The sequence below is a fragment of the Humulus lupulus genome, chromosome 2 (assembly GCF_963169125.1).
Source record: "Humulus lupulus chromosome 2, drHumLupu1.1, whole genome shotgun sequence".
NCBI lineage: Eukaryota > Viridiplantae > Streptophyta > Magnoliopsida > Rosales > Cannabaceae > Humulus > Humulus lupulus.
Window position 1 is genome coordinate 99,802,184 of NC_084794.1, and position 6,704 is coordinate 99,808,887.

The following is a 6,704-nucleotide window of genomic DNA, read 5'->3' on the forward strand; positions in this document are numbered from 1 at the left end:
CTTAAGAAGACTTGATCTCTGACCTTGAATTCCACATCTCATCGCTTGGCATCTGTATAACTCATTTTTCGACTCTGAGTAGCGAGCATAAGCTTTCTAATCAGTTTCACTGAGTCTTGAGCCTCTCTAACAGCCTTGGGTCCAAGAATTTGTCTTTCTCCTTCCTCATCCCAATGTAACGGAAATTGACATTTCCTTCCATAAAGTAGTTTATAGGGCGCCATACCGATCGTTGCCTAGTAGCTATTATTGTAGGAGAATTCTATAACTGGCAAATACTTACTCCATGATCCTGTGAAGTCAAGTACACAAGCGCACAACATATCTTCTAAAATCTGTATGGTACTCTCAGACTGTCCTTCGGTATGAGGATGAAATGTCGTACTGAGACTTAGTTTGGTACCCATGGCTTGCTGCAAGCTTCTCCAAAATCTCGATGTGAACACCCAACCTCTGTCGAATACTGTAGTCTTAGGTAGAGCTGTAAATACGGGCCGGGCTTTTGAGCACGGCACGAAACCGGCACGAGCCCGGGAGGCACGAGCACGACACAGCACGAAAAAATATGGGCTTGGGCCAGGCACGGCACGAAAAAATATGGGCTCGGGCCAGGCACGGCACGACACGGGCTTAGCACGGCACGGCACGACAAGCCCGAAGGCACGACACGAAAGCACGAACAAACTAGCCCGAAAGCACGACACGATAAAAAACCCGATATTTTGACATTAATAATCATAATAAATTTTTATTTGTCAATAATTAATAAATTAAAATGATAATATATGTCTTATTTTTTTCAATGTTTATATTTTTATAATTATATTAATTTATTTTAAGATTTGTTAGTCAAATTTTTAGCATTTATTAGTAGGTATTAAAATTCTAATAATTATCTTTGATATAATTTTGTGTAAAATATTGTTAAAAAGTATATAAAAATATCTAAAATTATAATTTAAACAAAGAAATGTATTTGGTTTGGTGGCAAGTCCATTGATGGTTAAAGAGGAGGTGGAGGGTTCAATTCTCCATCCTCACATTTTTTGGCAAAAAAAAAGTGGGCCTAAAAGTGGGCCCAAATTTGGGCCCGAATATAGAAAGTGGGCCTAAAAGTGGGCTCGAATATAGAAAGTGGGCCGGCCCGACTTGGGCCCGACACGGCACGACATGGGCCGGGCCCATGGGCCATGCTGGGCCTACTCTTTCAAAAATGGGCCGGCACGAGCACGGCACGAATTGAATATGGGCCGGGCCCGACCCGGCCCGAATTTACCGGAGGCACGAAAAATGTGGGCCAGGCCGGGCCGGGCGGCCCACATTTACAGCTCTAGTCTTAGGGATTCCATGCAGTCGTAAAATTTCTCGAACATAAATGTTCGCGTACTGGTCCGCCGTGTACGTAGTCTTGACAGACAGGAAGTGAGCTGATTTTGTGAGTCTATCCACCACAACCCAAGCTGAGTCATGTTGCTTACTTGTCCGTGGTAATCCTGTCATGAAGTCCATGGCTATGTCTTCCCACTTCCATTCCAAAATACTAAGCAGTTGCAATAAGCCCGCGGGTCGCTGATGTTCTGCCTTTACTTTTTGACATATTAGGCATTTGGACACATACTCTGCTACGTCTTTCTTCATTCCCGACCACCAATATAGTGCCTTAAGGTCATGAGTTGTCTTGGTAGACCCTAGGTGAACAGAGTATGGGGTAGTGTGTGCCTCTTCTAATATCTTCATCTTAATCCCATGGTCATTCGGCCCGCATACCTGACCTTTATATTTCAAGAACCCTTGTTTGATATAGAGAAATCAGTAGTCTTGCCTTCCTTGAATGCAGCCATATGCGGTAATAGTGTGTCATCATGCCCTTGCCTGATCTATATATCCTCTAGTAAACTCGACTGGATGGACAAGTTAGCTAGTTGACCCATGACTATTTCCATCCCGGCAATAATCAGCTCTTGCTGTAGCGGCTTTTCAATTCCAGATAATGCTTCCAGATTTCCATAACTCTTCCAACTTAACACATTTGCAACTACATTCGTCTTTCCTTGGTGGTATAGGATTTTGCAGTCATAGTCCTTTACTAGTTCCAACCACTTGTGCTGCCTCATATTGAGCTCCTTTTGCGTGAAGAAATATTTTAAGCTCTTGTGGTTTGTATAAATCTCACACTGTTCTCCATAAAGATACTGACGCCAGATTTTCAGTGTGAAAGCCACTGCTGCCATCTCCATATTGTGTGTTGGATAGCATTGCTCATACTCCTTCAGCTGTCTTGAGGCGTAGGCTATCACCTTGTCATTTTGCATCAGCACACAGCCCAAACCTTGCTTGGACACATCACAGTATACTACAAATTTGTCGTTGGGTGTCGGTACACAAAGTACTGGTGCTGAACACAATTTTTCTTTGAGCAACTAGAAGCTTTCTTGACATTTATCTTTACAGTTGAACTTTTGCTGCTTCCAGGTCAGGTTGGTGAGCGGAGTGGCTATCTTAGAAAAGCCTTCTACAAATCTCTTGTAATAGCCTGCTAGCCCAAGAAAACTTCTAACCTCTGACACATTCTTAGGTCTTGGTCAATCCTTCACAGCCTCTACCTTAGTTGGGTCTACTGCGACTCCATCCTTGGATACTATGTGCCCGAGGAACGCTACTTGTGATAGCCAAAATTTTCATTTTTTAAACTTGGCGTAAAGTTGGTGCTCCTTTAGTCGCAGCATGGTCATTCTTAAGTGTTCCTCATTTTTGAATTTGTCCTTGGAGTACACCAATATATCGTCAATGAACACCACGATGAATTTGTCCAAGTAATCCTTGAAGACCTGGTTCAGTAATTCCATAAATGCAGCTAGAGCGTTGGTAAGACCAAAAGACATAACTAGGAACTCGTAAAGTCCTAAAAGCCATCTTTGGTATATCCTCTTCCCTTACCTTGAGCTGGTGATAACTGGACCGTAGATCAATCTTGGAAAATAAAATCGCTCCTCGGAGTTGACCAAATAAGTCGTCGATCCGGGGTAGCGGGTACTTGTTCTTAATTGTCACCTTGTTCAGCTTGCGTTAATCGATACACATCTGCATGCTTCCATCTTTCTTCTTCACAAATAGAATTGGTGCCCCCCATGGCGAATGGCTTGGTCTGATGAATCCCAAGTCTAAGAGTTCTTGTAATTGCATTTTTAACTCCCTGAGTTTAGTAGATGCCATCTAATATGGTGCCTTTGAGATAGGGTCAGTTCTTGGTAATAGTTCGATTGTGAAGTCAATTTCTTGAGTAGGGGGTAACCCTGGTAAGTCGTCAGGAAATATCTCTAGAATTTCCTTTATAATGCTGATGTCTCCAACCTTTAGTGGTGTTTCTTGTGCCACATTTGTGACGCTTGCTAAGAATGTGTGACATCCTTTCTCTATCATTCTCTAAGCTTTGAGAGATGTGATAAGCAATGTCCGTAGTCCTGAAACCTTTCCCATAAAACATAGTTTCTGACCCTCAGGGGTTTCGAACGTCACTTGCTTGCGTCGACAGTCAATGGTTGCGCCATGTCTTGCTAGCCAGTCCATGCCCAGTATTAAGTCAAAGTCCTTGATCTCTAGCTCTATTAGGTCTCCTAGCTCTGTCCCCTCAAATTCGATCAATACTCCTCGTACTATTCGTGATGATAGAACAATTTTGCCCGAAGGAAATTTCGTAACAGACCTATTTCTAAATCTTTCACAAGTTTTGTCTAATTTCTCTATCATTCCTAACAAGATATACGAGTTTGTTTCTTGCGAATCAAACAATATTGAACATATATTATCAAGGATAGGAAGCTAACATGTGACCACCTTGTTACTAGTCTCGGCTTCTCCCTAGGTCAAAGCGAAGACTCTGGTTGGAACCATCTTGTTGTCCTTCTTTTCAACTATTTTAAGCCACAGACAATCTCTTCTCCAATGACCTTCCAGGCCACAATTGTAGAAATCCTTACTATTTGCACGACACTCCCTAGTATGTCTTTTCTGTCACTTGGAGCACCGAGGGTATTCCACATAACCCGACCTGTTATTATCATTATTAGTTCGTGCTCTTTTGTCAGCGTCTGTTTGCTTATTATCAGGATGCTTTCTTTTCTGCCTATTATTGTTATGTTGGTTGTTGTGGTTTCGACCATTCTGAGTTTGATTCTGCTGCTTGGGTTCTAACTTGCTTGCCTCCTCCTTGCTAACATTTTCTTGGAGTCTTTCCACCTCTATAGCCATTTCTAGAACATCGGCGTAAGAAGTGGTTCCGGGGTTTGCAAGCTTAAATCTTAATTCAATCTTGGGTCTGAGTCCCCTGTGAACTTGGTTACCCTCAAGTTGTTGTTTGGGACTAACTCTGGTGCAAACTTGACTAGCCGATCAAATTGCCGAGCATACTCAACTACTAACAAACTGCCCTGTTTTAGATTGAAAAATTCTCCCACCCTTGTAGTGATGACTGTCGAGTTGTAGTACTTTTTATGAAACAGCTCCACAAATATGGCCCAAGTCATGGTTGTGATATCATGAGTCCATTGTACAAAATCCTACCAGATTCTAACTGTTGGTAATAAATGATTGTTGACGGTGAGAACTCGTCAATTAAGTTAAGTTGGAAAGAATTGCAAAATAAAGATTATCAATAGAAAAGCCTTAGAAATTTAAGTATCAACTCTAAGAACAATTGCAGAAGAACAATGGTGAAATCAGTTTTTCATTCACTATGGTGCACTTGCTACAATAAATTTTCCAACCCCTTTCCATGTGGAATTGGGGTTCATTATATAGTGGGCTCTAATGGCCCCTGATACAATGTGGTCCAGGGGACCAGGTAGTACGTCAATACACTGTCAGGTGAGTGGTCTCAGGGGTAGTGGTGTCTGCTCCAGTACAAGGTCAGGGTTGGTGGGTGCACCTCCACTTTAGTACTTGATCGTGCTTCCACTACCTGCCTGGTACGGGTGTCAGAGGAGTGGCTGGTGAGGACAACGGAAGGAACTTCGCTCGTACCTCCACTACTTTTCTGATGTGGGTACTATGTCCGTACCCTAACTCCCTTTTAGTTCATCATTGGACTCCGTACCTATAGGAAAAAGGGTGCCTTGTATCTAAAGGTTGCTCTCGTGTAGCCATGAGCGAGATAACTGTGCGGGAGTCGAGCCCCGCTGGTGACACCTTCCTTAGAAAATAGAGAGGAGCCTCATCAGCGGGGCACATGCTTACACCATGGAGGTGCATCCTGCGAGACGGTGCGCGTGGCATAGGCTTGGCTGAGACATGGCCTCGCGGGCCATACGGGCCCCCCATGAGATGCTGAGAAGGTGGCACGGCCTTGCGTGGGTGCGCTGAGAAGTTGGGCCTCGCGTGGCCGAGACTGAGCACGAGGCGCTGAGACGACGGGCTTCGCGCTTGGGCACGGGCCTCGCATGACCGGGGCGACGCGCTGAGATGTTGGGCCTCGCGTGGCCGATGCTGAGCGCGAGGCGCTGAGATGATGGGCCTCGCATGGCCGGGGCGAGGTGCTGAGATGTTGGGCCTCGCATGGCCGAGGCTAAGCGTGAGGCGCTGAGACGACGGGCCTTGCGCCTGGGCACAGGCCTCGCATGGCCCGGGGCGAGGCGCCGAGAGGTTGGACCTCGCGTGGCCGAGCTGAGCGCTGAGATGTTGGCCATGTGGGCGCCCCGCGAGACGTTGAATAGGTGACAACGGCCTCGCGCCTGGGCACGGGCGAGGGCCTCGCGTGGCCGGGGCTATATGAGGCTATATGAGGATCGGGTGGCTCAGATCACCTAAGGCTATATGAGGATAGACCCCCATATTTTCCCTTGGTGGATTTTGAGCGTCCACAATGATCAAATCAAAGGTACGCAGCAGAATATATGGACCCATTTTAATAAATATTTATACCAGCCAGGATCATATACATATATAAATATTAAATCACACACAAATAGATGAAGGATTACCTCTTGTAGCCAATCAAGTGTCCTTGAGTCTTTTTGTATAAATCAGCGATCTTCCTATCTAGTGTTCTAAGATCTCACACCCTGATCTTCCAGACCAATCCTCAAACACACAAGGACGTGTGTGGGCACATATGATTCAAAATGTTTATTTATGTGACTCCCTAGATATACTCAACACATGAGATCTAGAGAGTTTTTGACAGAGAGAAGATTTAGAATAGTTTTCAGGTTCAGAGAAAACTATCGCTTTTTAGAGAGAGAGTCTAACTATCCATCATTATCTTAATATCATGTATATCATATTTATAAAGATATTTAATCTAATTAAATAATATTTATTTAATTAAAATATAATTTAAATTAAAACTGATTAGATATTTTCATTTAATTGTCTATTTAAATCATATTTAAAAAGAATAATTAAATAACTGAGTAAAAAAGTTTATTTGAAATTCAAAATTCAAATCTCAGGGATAAAACCCCTAATGCTAGGCACCGCACATTGTATTGTACAGTGTGTGTCGCCCAACCCTATTAGGGTTGCCCTAATTTTCTCATTATATATTTAATCAACTTTTAAGACAAGATGTTTATTCCAACGTAAATATCAGTTAATTTAAAATTAACGTTATCTTAAGATATCAGTTTTAAATTAAATAAATAAATAAATATCATATTATAAATAAGATATTTATTATTTTCTCTCTTTATATTAATCCAAACAAGATT